The sequence below is a fragment of the Neofelis nebulosa genome, chromosome 15, assembly GCF_028018385.1.
Source record: "Neofelis nebulosa isolate mNeoNeb1 chromosome 15, mNeoNeb1.pri, whole genome shotgun sequence".
NCBI classification, from domain to species: Eukaryota; Metazoa; Chordata; class Mammalia; order Carnivora; family Felidae; genus Neofelis; species Neofelis nebulosa.
The window spans coordinates 40762014-40774071 of NC_080796.1; the positions used below are offsets into that span (position 1 = coordinate 40762014).

The following is a 12058-nucleotide window of genomic DNA, read 5'->3' on the forward strand; positions in this document are numbered from 1 at the left end:
AGGGGCTCACAGGAACCTAACCCTGTGAGTCCCCTAGGAACAACAGTTCTGTATTCGCTAAGTCATGTTCGTGGCAACACTATAAGACATAAAAGCTGTGAATAAGGAGAGTCAACTGTATTTTTTTCCACTCTCAAGTAAAATTACACCCACGCACACACACGTATACATTTATCTTTAAGGACACTCCTGGAACAGAAGACTTTGAAAAACCATTTGTGATGGGAGGCAAGACCTCTAAAGAACCTGCTCAACGACCTTTAAGAAGAAAAACTCTGAGTAAATGTCAGCTTTTGTTTCGTTGGATGAGGCTGTAAATGTGGGGCCAGAGTTGAGCCATTGGCTCTGGTGGTGCTCCTTCTCTGCCCTCTCCTTCATCAGCTTCTCCCCTGAATATGTGTTGGGCACATGTTTTGAAAATTTTAGATTGAAGACGGGCTAAATCATGAGTCTGCCCTATATGCCCGCAGGTCCCTGTCCCACACTGTCCCCGTGACTGTGGTTGGAAACTCAAATGGGTCACACTCTGATTCCATACTCTTTCCCCTATGTCTGCTTACCTCCGCCTTGTCGGGGAGCATTCTTCACCTTGGATTCTAGAATGCTGAGGAATAATTAGAAAGATCTTGTCACCCTCCTGTTGAGCACAAGTCACTTTCCTCTGGTTCCACGAGCGTTGTCTTCTCACCAGGTCATCCTGAAACAAAAATGGAAACACTTGGAAATTCCATGTTTCAGACAGTAATAGTGGATGTTTTCCTAAGGACTGAAAAGTATCCTACAAGCTAAAAGTAGCACATGGCTACTTCTATGGCTTTTCCACATCTCATGATGGGGTCTGTTTAATATCTGTATTGTTTCTCTTTTCTTAATTTCACCGCACTCATCATATCTCTGGCTACTGTTCTTTTTCTCCCGTACAACAATTTTCACTCCTTTCCATTCAGTCCCCAGCTCAGTGTGTTCTTCCACCCCAACAAAGTTTCAAAAGCACAACGTTTCAAAATCCGTGAACACCTTTCATGCCTTATTTTCCACCAACTCTCTTTAGCCTTTGACATCATTAACTGTGTCCTCATTTTCTGAGCACTTGTGGAAGGAGAAAATAAAACTTAGGGCAATAGAATGCTAGGGCAAAAGGGCTCCTAGAGATCATAGATCAAACCGCTCAGTTTGCAGGGGAAGAAGTGAGTAACTTGCCAGAAATCATGGCTCCGGATGGTGGAAGGGTTCCAGTACCGACTCCCCAGTAGCGTCCGGTCTTTCAGGCTGCAGCTTCTGCTATTCCGACGTGGTGTCCTATCCAAACATTATACAGGTCTGACTCCGGCCAACTCCATGATTGGCTGGGCTAGAGTACGTTCAAGGTGATAGATCTATCCTTTGTGTCATTTTACTCTCCTCTGCCCCCCCGGGGGCCTCTACCCCTCAGGCTGGCCTTTTGCTGATCATGACACCAGAGAATCAATACCAAGAAGAGAAGCAGATTGAAAGTGCCAGGCGGAATCCTTGAAAATGCCACGGTGCATTGATAAAGGTAAACTGATTAGAACTTTGCAGAGTGGAAGACCTTTGGACCTTCATTCTGTAGAGCAAAACAGTGGCTGTGCTGTAAAGGAAGGTGCAAAGGGGGGGTATCTCCTACTTAAGCTGTGCACTACCATTTGCCCAGATACCCCAGCCAACTTCCTGTGTCTGCTTCTAATAAGTATCGTGGGTCCTTGCACGTGGAAAGGTACACAGTAAAGGTAAAGAGACAAGACTTTTAGAATGAATAGGAAGGAAGGAAGGAAGGGAGGAAAGAAGGGAGAGGGAAAGAAGTGTCCGCTTAAGTAATCCCCACAGGTATGGCTGCTGCAGGGGTGGGGCATTCAATTCAGGGAAAACTCCCGCTCCTTATGAACAACAACTAAGAGTCCTGGACTCCAGCTTCTACGTGTAAAGCTGCTTCTTTGTCCTGAGCCTTTGGGAGGACTCCTCATACTGATGGAAAACTGGGAGGAATCCATCATATCACATACAGGGCACCATGAGATTCAATTCCTATAATAAGCAGCTCACTGCTCACACCATGGCTGTCTCTCTCTCTCAAAAATAAAGAAACACTGAAAAAAAAAAAAGAATTTCTACAAAAGGGGGCATCTGGGTGGCGCAGTTGGTTGAGTGAACAATTTCGGTTCAGGTTGTGACCTCGCAGCTCCTGGGTTCTAACCCCACGATGGGCTCTCTGCTGACAGCTCAGAGCCTGCAGCCTGCTTCAGATTCTGTATCTCCCCCTCTCTCTCTGCCCCTCCCCTACTCACTTTGTCTCTCCCTCTCAAAAATAAATAAGCATTAAAAAAAGAATTAATAATAAATAGCCCAAAGCTCTGGCAGGGCACAGATATAACAGAGTTAAAAGACATATCTTTGTCTCTATAAACCCCTACAGTGCCCTCAGAATTTGAAAGGAGAAACCGTGTTGAAGGGTGTTCCCTTTTTTTCTAACTCGCTAATCTTTTACTAATGGACTTTAAATATCATAACAGCTTAATCCCTGTTGTCCTTAAACTTTTTATTTCTTTTTGATTTCATTTTTATAGGGCAGCCGAAAGCTAGATTTTCTTTATTAAATTGAAGGGCAGAATGCAATGGGAAAATGTTTTGCTAGATGTAAAACACCCTACGAATGTTAGTCATTAATATTGTCATTTATTAGCTAACGCGGATTCTCATTAGGAAGAGTTTGGTGAGTCTGTCTCCCACTTAGCCACCCTCAGCATCATGTGCTGTTATTTTATGATGTGGAATAAGCTGGGAAGAGAGAGGAAGAAATAAACCTTCCATATGCCACACTCTATCAGATTTAAAAAAAAAAAAAAAAAGGATCTCTATTTAAAGATTTCTTCATTCAGCAAATATTTATCTATTTTTTAAAGTGTATTTATTTATTTTGAGAGAGGGAGAGAGAGAATGCAAATGGGGGCAGGGCCGAGAGAGAGGGAGGGAGAGGGACAGAATCCTAAGCAGGCTCCGTACTGAGCTGGAGTCAGACGCTTAACTGACTGAGCTGCCCAGGCGTCCCAGCAAATATTTATTGAATAGCTATTTCTGGAAGCAACACAGAGGTGAGTTAACTAGTCTACCCTCAAAGACCTTAGTGCATTCGAAGAAGAAGACATTTTTTAAAAAATTAAACAACAGGGGCGCCTGGGTGGCTCAGTCGGTTAAGTGGCCGACTTCGGCTCAGGTCATGATCTCACGGTCCGTGAGTTCAAGCCCCGCGTCGGGCTCTGTGCTGACAGCTCGGAGCCTGGATCCTGTTTCAGATTCTGTGTCTCCCTCTCTCTGACCCTCCCCCGTTCATGCTCTGTCTCTCTCTGTCTCAAAAATAAATAAACGTTAAAAAAAAATTAAAAAAAAAATTAAACAAATTTGTCGTAAAAAAAAATTGTGTTCAGTGCAATGAAGAAAAAGAGCAGGTGCCGGGGAGAATGTAACAGGAGGCCTTAGTTACACAGGGAGGGAGGTTCAAGGACGAGTAGAGTGCCTAGCACTAGAGCATGTGCTAGATTGATATTTATTGAGTGAATGGACAAGCTGTAAATGAATTAATTAAGGGTCTCTCTGCGTAAGTGATATTTAAGCTCAGAACTGAAAGAAGCATAGGAAGGAGCCAAGAAAAGAGCTTGGGACTTTTAAAGAACGGAAAAAAAAGCCAGGAAGAGGATGAGCCGGGAAGGTGATGTGAAGGACAGAGGCAGGGGGATGGTGGATCATACAGAGCTCCGCGGGCCACTGGCACGATTTTGTTTTCTCTTGTTGGCATGGCTGGCCCGCGAAGCTTTCTCCCAGGAGTTAACCTGATCTGATTCGATCTCTCAAAGGATCGCTCTGGCTGTTGCTTGAAGAACGAAGGGAGGGTTGGGACCTAGGGGCCCACGTTCGGAGACCACTTAACCAGCTGTTGTAGGAGTCTCGACTAACGACCCCCATGGCGTGGCCCAACGTGGAGGCAGCATCGATGGAAATGAGCAGACAGACTCATGAGGTCCGTTGAATTTAGAATTAAGAGACCTTCGATAATTGCTCGGGAGGTGATGGAGAGATCAGGCTGCCTGGAGAATTCTGGCTGGGGCGACTGAGTGGATGAACTGGTGGGGAACACTGAAGTGGTTTGGGGTGGGTGGTGGTCGTAATTTCAATGTGAGAAGAAAGGAAACATCGCGGTCAGATGAGAGCAGCATGTTGGGTCCAGGGAGTGAGATGGGCGAGCTCTACTGTGTTCACCTCCTTTTTCCTCTGCGATCGGTGTTTCTCAATACGTCTTTCAAAAGCACCTGTGTGGAATGCAGTTCTACCAGCTCTGACTGGACAGTGCAGCACGGCACATGTCTCGTCTCTGGGATCAAGGACACCTGAAAGGAGGAAGCACTCTTTTCATTTGCAGGGGTTTCGAGACTCCCCCAAAGGCCTGCGCTGTGAAATTCACTAAGCTAGGATCGGTTGTTAGCTCTTCCTTAAGCTGACCCTACTATCTCTGCACGGCATCCTCCTTCCCATGATTCTTTCACTTCTCATAACGTTTCAGAGAACCTCTCGATTAGGTGACAATAGTCATTTTTTTTAAGTGTGTTAAAATACACATAACGTCCAATTAACCATTTTAACCATTGTCAAGTGTACATACAGCTCAATACAGCTAGTATCAAGGGCATTCACTGTGGCACAGCCGTCACCAGGGTCTGTCCCCTGAACGCTTTCCATCTTGCAACACAGAATCTCTGTCCCCGTTAAACAATAGCTCCCCATCCCCGCCCCCCCCCCACACACACACTAATAGCGTTTTTTCGCTTAGCTGTAACAATTTTAATCGCCCTGCAAAGGGAGATCTCCTGTCTTGGCTGGGACAGATTAGGCCATAGGCAGAGGAGTGGCGAGCCAGCCAGCTAGGGCTTTGTCCTGGATGAGCATCAGAAGTTCCTGAATATGCCAGGTGGAAAAGAACAACGGAACTCCAAATGGGAACCAAAACGAGGAGGAGTCAGAGCCCAGCACTTTGCGAAGTTTTCTCCCACCATCAGGGGGCAACTTTCTGTGCCTTCCCAGATAAAGCTTCGGCATTGCTGTGTTTTCCTGTGACCAGCTTTGTCGAGATACAATTCACATAACATACAATTCACCGGTTTAAATTGTACACTTCGATGGTTTCGGTGTATTTACGGAGTTTGCAGCCACCACCCCCCATCAATTTTGGGACACTTTTATCACCCCCAGAAAGAAACCCTAAACCTATGAGCAGTCACACCCGACCCTCCCATCACCCACAGCCTGACTGCCTGGCCGGAGGCAACTATTAGGCTACTCTCTTTGTTTATGAAGTTTATAATTTGCCTATTCGGGACACTTCGTGTCAAGGGAAGCCCACAATATGTGGCCTTTTATGACAGGTGTTTTGTTTTAACAGAGGAACGCATTGCTCTCTGGCGAGCATTTCCCTTAGTGAGCGGTGGAAAACAATAGCCCTGACCCCACATCACAGCTAGGCAAGCTGGCAGAATTGCAGTGTTGAAGGGGCTGACTGAAACGCCCCCTCCCTTGGGGTCCCCCGGGGCAGAGGATCAGGGTTTCCGAGCTCCCTATCTCATCATCCTGTCAAAAAGCATAAATGCCATGCCTTCTGTCCCCGGGGGAGTCCCTGGAGCTCAACGCTCCAGGTGATGGGAAAGCCTCGGGCCTCCAAGCATTTCAGGTCCCAATTCTCTGCCCTTTATCATCGGAGGTTATCCTGGAGGGAAGAGAGACTCAGGTTGATGCTGTGAAACAGGCCTTCCAGCAGGGCCAAGGGACCAAACGGCTTCCCAAACGTCTCACAGGGGAACCACCAGGAAGATTCCGCCCTAAAAATATTCTTGGGCTGGCACAGGAATTCCTCGGATAGCAATTCTTTTCTTTGGGTAAATCACAAACTCGCCCTCCACGTGTTTAGCGCTTCAGTTTACCAAGCACTTGGGCACATATTGCCTTTGCAATATCTTTCATTCTATTAGTTTTGATAGAGCACTATCCATCTGTTTCCTTGTAACGAGATTGTCGAAGACGAGGGGCTTGGCCTCATTGGCGCTCCCAGAACACTTTCCGCTTACCTCTATTACAACACTTAGCACCTTTTATTATAGCTATTTGTTTACACAGTTTACTTGCCCCGTTAGGCTGTGAGGTACCACAGAGGGGAAGCTTCCAGACCCGGCACACTGCAGGGCACATAGTGGGCGGACAGTAACCAATGGCGGCGCTCCCAGCCCCTCTCACGGGAAGAAACCCAGGCCTTACGCCTGTAAAGATATCAAGGGATTGACCGAAGAACTTGTTAGCTTCGGACTCAGGGCTTTCCACTTTGCAGAAGTGCTTATAACGGGCCTATGTTTGCAATTTACAAAGGGCATTCACATACATTGTCTCAAGTGACCTTCATAATAGCCTTGTAACAGAGGTACACCATCTTGGAGCGTTAACAAATAAGGAAACGGTCTCGGAGATGTCAGGCAATTTACTGGGCAAACCAGCCTGAAACGAGGGCTTGGCAGAACTGGATTTAAATGCTAGTTCCGTCCCTTCTTGCTGGTGATTTAACCGAGCTGTGGTGACTTCATGTCTAAAATGGGAATTGTAAACCCTGCCTTGTTGAAGTTTCTGAAATTTATAGATAACGTAAATACATCGCTTGGCTTATAGTGAGCCCTGAATGAATGGCGACTACTATTGTGGCTAGTTGGAAGTTGGAAGCTAAAAGTTACAGCTGCATTTTTTAAAGCAGCCCTCTGGGGGTGCAGTACCTTCTTTTAAGGTAGAAATACCCAGGGAGGATAACAGTTTAAGACTGGAGCATCAGAGCAGAAGGTATCAGTCCAGTATCGGGGAGGCGATACCAGTGTTACAGAAGGGAATCTTGGAGCTGCAGGGGGACAAAGATAAACGTTACTGACCTCACCATTCTCTTTTCAACGTAGTTTTAGGGCGCAGGGAGTGGGGAGGCGGGCCAGCTAGAGTATCCTGATGCTGTACTGCACAGCCTACGACCCCCTATAAATCCTTTAGGAGAGCGACCTCGAGCCTTGACACACGGAACCTGTGGCCTCGGCCATCGTCGTGCCCCAACGCCTTTCTCTGTTCCCCTCTGTTCCTCGGGGGGAGAACATTTGGCAAATTCCCACACTCCCTTGAGGCCGGGTGAGCGGCTTTCCAGATTGGTTATGAATCAGAGAAGCATGTGCATTTGTTTGACTTTGATGTGTCAACACTTGTCTGCATATGTCTCCTTTTGCAATGTTTGGAAAGCGAGGGTCTAGAAGATGAAGTGTTACCTCTTGCCTTGGCCACACTTGGATTGAATAGCCTAGTCACTCTGAATTCATTTGGTGTTTATGGGAATATCATATGTAGTTCTGTCGACATTCCCTAACCATTATAATGCAGTTACCGTAGATAATGCTCTCCTAGTGCAATATGTTATCGCCATTTTAACAACCTGACATACGATCGGCTCCTATTATCACTTAAATGAATCCATTAAGCAGCTAGAGGCTTCTAGGAGTCGGATATGAGAGCGTCAAATGGGCAAACCTGTGCCACTTCCAACAGGGCCGACCTCATCAGCTGGAGGAAAGACTCGTTCCACCCGAGGGTCACCCAGCCAGCTCGCCCAAGGACTTGGGAAACCGTGCCCTTCAGAAGCTGAGTTAGTCCCCAGGCCCCGAGCTAGGAGAGAAACTCCCACCTTATTACACCCTTCTTTAATGTACAAAAGAAATGTTGGTGCCTAACAGCAAGGCAATGAGATGTAATCAAATTCACAATTCTGACTACAGAGCTGAGTAGTTTAGGTCTGAGGGAGGCAGCAAATTATACAGAGACATGAAATTGTGCCTGAAATTACCACTTGCCTGCGGGGTTTGATTTGAAGGATAATAATAGTGTCGACTAACATTTGTAAAATGTATGAGGTTTACAAACCCTTATCACATACGCTGTGGTTTATTTGCTCCTCAAAAGCACCCAATCATGTAAAAACTGTTATCCCCATTTTACAGATGGGGAAAGGGAGTTTTCCCTCAAGTCAGCATCACAGGATTATATGAGGAGTAAACAAAATATCGGATGTAAAATGTGCTTCGGTAAGCACTCTCCATACATTCTCTTATGCCGAGATAGTCCTCAATGGAAAGGGTCCTCCATCCAAAATTCTCTCTCCGTCTACCCTGAACTTGATCCCAAACCCCCCACCATTCAGTCAACGGTCCGATTGGTATTGGATCCCTGTGACAGGTGCATCATAGGAGTCTGGCACCTTGAGTCCGTTTTTATAAACTGGCCAGTGATGGGAAGAGCCAGGAACTCGGGGACCAAAAGTATTTGGTATAATTAAAAAATTCAATGTCACGATGAATGGAGTTTCAGTTACTATGATGAACCACCAAATTAATTTTGCAGGAAGTGCCCCTTAGACCACCAAACAGTGAGAAATCCCAGCACTCTAAGAGGTTTGGGTCAGGAGAGAGTCTGAATTTCAAAATTCAACAAGGGAGGGGCGCCTGGGTGGCTCAGTTGGTTGAGCGTCCGACTTCGGCTCAGGTCATGATCTCACGGTCTGTGAGTTCCAGCCCCGCGTTGGGCTCTGTACTGACGGCTCGGAGCCTGGAGCCTGCTTCCGATTCTGTGTCTCCCTCTCTCTCTGCCCCTGCCCCGCTCATGCTCTGTCTCTCTCTCTCTCTGTCTCTCTCTCTTTCTGTCAAAAATAAATAAACATTAAAAAAATAAAATTAAACAAGGGAAAGTCTGTCCTCAGTGGGGATAGCATAGACTTTTTTTTTTTTGAAAGACCGTTTTTTAGAATAGTTTGAGGTCCACAGCAAAACTGGGAGGCAGGTTCAGATATTTCCCCTATACCCTCTGCCCACCCCTCCAACACACACACAGCATGGACATTAAGTGCCAGCTTCCAGGACTCAGGGTAAGATAGAGCATGAAGCTCTCATGGGTAAGAAGGGAGGAAGAAAAGAAGGAACCCAAAGACACAGAGGTGGTTCTGCCTGGCCAAAGCCTAGAGCAGATAATCCCAAGACAGGGGAGCCATAGAGCCCAGAGGAGAGTGGGGCTCCTGGGGGGAGCAGGGACCCACTCTCTGTACACTGTGTAAGCCATCCCGATGCCAGCTGGGGCTCCAGCCTCCTCAAAGCTTTGGGTGATTGTGCCTCGACCAATTCAGTTCCAAGGTTGAATGCCTCCCTCTAGCCCTCTGCATTCTGGGCAGCCATTCTTGGTTTTGTCTCTTGCTTGGAGTTCAATATCATCCTATTCACTTGTTTTTCTTTTCTTTTCTTTTCTTTTTTTTTTTTTCTTCTTTTTTTTTTTTTTACTTTCTTTGAGGATCTGTGGGATCATACAGGGGGTGGAGGTGGGGTCACGGTTCAGAGTGGTTCCTGCTCTACTGTCTCTCCTTATCTCATCGCTGAACCCCTCATGCCCTTTACCCCACTGCCCTTAGAAACTCACGGGTGCCTTGGGTGGCTCAGTCAGTTAAGTGTCCAACTCTTGATTTCAGCTCAGGTCATGATCTCATGGTCCTGAGATCGAGCCCTGAGTTGGACTCCATGCTGACACTGTGGAACTTGCTTAGGATTCTCTCTCTCCCTCTCTCTCTCTCTCTCTGCCCTTCTCCTGCTCTCTATCTCTCGAAAGAAAGAAAGAAAGAAAGAAAGAAAGAAAGAAAGGGAAAGGAAAGGAAAGGAAAGGAAAGGAAAGGAAAGGAAAGGAAAAAAAAAGAAACACGGAATCAATGTGTGACCCTTCCCACAGCACACAGACCCCTCTGCTTCCCTCCTGGGACCAGCCCTGTCAAGTCAGTTTCCCTTTTGTAGCCCCGAACTAACTGTTCCCAACCTTGGCCGCCCCTGTCTTGGGGAATCCTGGTGGATTTATATTCTCCATCTCATTTCGGCCATTTTTATGTGCTTTTTAATTTTCCTTCTGTAACTCTGTATTTCTTGCAGGGCCAGAGGGGAGAAAAGACGATGGTCAGAGGAAGTTAAAGGGCACTGCAGCAAACTATATCTACTTCACAATCGTGTCCTGACACTAATAAGCTGTAAATGGCATTCACCTACAGACAAATAAACTGGCGACTCTAGTCACACTGCCTTAGCTTCCAGGGGAAACAATATGCAAAATACCTAAGCATCTAGGCGGAAAGGAGCTGGCCAGCCATAGGACCCTGCAGGTCCTGGGGTGCAAGCTCTCCCTCCAGACACTTCCATGCTATGTTCATTTTACAGCATGTCTGAATGAAGGAGTACCGGGGCATGAACGGAGGAAAGCAAATTCAGTGCTCCGCCCTGGATTTGGTGGAGATGGAGGGAGGTGCAGTGGTGACCCCTGACAAAGCGGGACCTCTTGTGCAAAGGGAACATTCCCTGCCCAGTGGAGCAGGTCTATCACAAAGAAGCCTGGAAAGGATGTTGCCCCCTCTGCGGTTAATGGGGTAAAAAAGGGTACTTCCTCAGCTCTGCAACCTGTACCATCACATAAATTGAAACAGACAGAATTACCATTGATACAAATTAAAAACAAATAAAAAGGGTACACAGAGCTGATTCTGAGAGTTCAAACTCCATTACCCGCTGATTTACTGAGCAGTGACCTGTGATTGTGGGGAGGGGGGTGCAGGAGGAGTGAGGAGTCTCTGCGAATCCCATCAACCCCATTGCCATGTGGCACACCAGTCAATAAGCTATTTAATTTAATGGGAAGCAGTATTGACGAGCCGGAGAAAGCAAGTCACAAAAATGCAGCTGCACAGAGCAGATAAAGTCTTCAACCTGGCCTCACTCTCGGGGTACCCTCCTCCCCCTCAGCATCTCCTCCGGCAGAATCAGAGGAGGGATCCATGGGATTTGGGGGGCGTCGGGGCCCCAAGGGGACGGTGCGTAGGAGGGATTACCAGCACCAAGAGACGAAGTCCACGAGAGGTGGGTTGCAGGGAAGATTGGGAAGAAAATGGGAAACAGATCTTTGGAACTGAGGACAATACTATAAATGAGCTTTCAGAGTGAAGGCAGCCAGGAAAGGGGGAGGCCAGCAATTCTAGAGGGAAACCCAACAGCTGCATCCCAGGAGAATGAGCCCATCTGTTTGTTTTACTCTCTCTTATGGGGTCAGGTCAGGAGAGAAACACTCCCAGAACCAGAAGCACCCTTTGCCCTCCCACAAAATGGAAGCTGAGAAGCCAAGTAGGTCACACTCGCGTCTGGGGCTGCGGTGGGGAAGGCGAGGGAGATTTTTAGAAAGTGATGGGACAAGTAGAAAATCAGAACTGGAAAGGGCCTGAGAAAGGCCCTAGTTCGGTGTCGCCTCTCCCACCCCTCCCTGGCACACGCACTTGGGGAGAGCAAGGCCCGGAGAAGGGGAGCGAGACCCAGAAGGTAAGGAAGGCGAATGTGAGGGAGCTGGATCCTTTCGGTCCCAGTTCGGTGCGCTGCCCACCGCTTTGCAGAGTGTAAGGGACCCAGGAGAACACGCGGGGCTTGGACCACTCCCAGCCTTCGCACATGCGGGGCTTTAAGACAGGCGTTTGGAGAAATAAACAGAAAAGAGCTAGTTGGTAGAGTTGTCCTATAGACTGATATTTATTTTTTAAACAAACATGGAAAGAGTGCGTATTTGTGAAACAGGTATTGTTCTGAGTGTTCTGTGAATGTCAGTTCCTTTCATCTTCAAAATGACCCTGTAAGAGAGGTACTATTTTTATCTGTATTGTGACAGATGAAGGAATTGGGGTACAGAGGTGTAGCTTTCTCAAGACTCATCCAGCTGGGATCTGAAGGCAGGCAGCCAGACTCTGGAGTCCATACAAAGTGCTGTGCTATTTCCAGTAATAATAATAATAATAACCACCATTGGTTGATTGCTTACCAAGTGCCTAGTGTGCTGTGAAACATTGTATTCTGTAAACATCAAAACAATTGCATGCGGCAGGTGTCATTACTCCCGTTTGACAAATGAGTAAACTGGGGCTCAGACTGGT

General features: G+C 47.1%; 1 long non-coding RNA gene across 1 annotated transcript; it reads left to right on the forward strand.

Moving 5' to 3' along the window:
* The first annotated feature begins 427 nt into the window (after nt 1–427).
* On the forward strand, nt 428–10169 carry LOC131496100 (uncharacterized). The gene is made up of 2 exons (XR_009254313.1): nt 428–836; nt 10029–10169. It is a non-coding gene; the product is annotated as an uncharacterized LOC131496100 (long non-coding RNA).
* Nucleotides 10170–12058: the final 1889 nt, after the last annotated feature.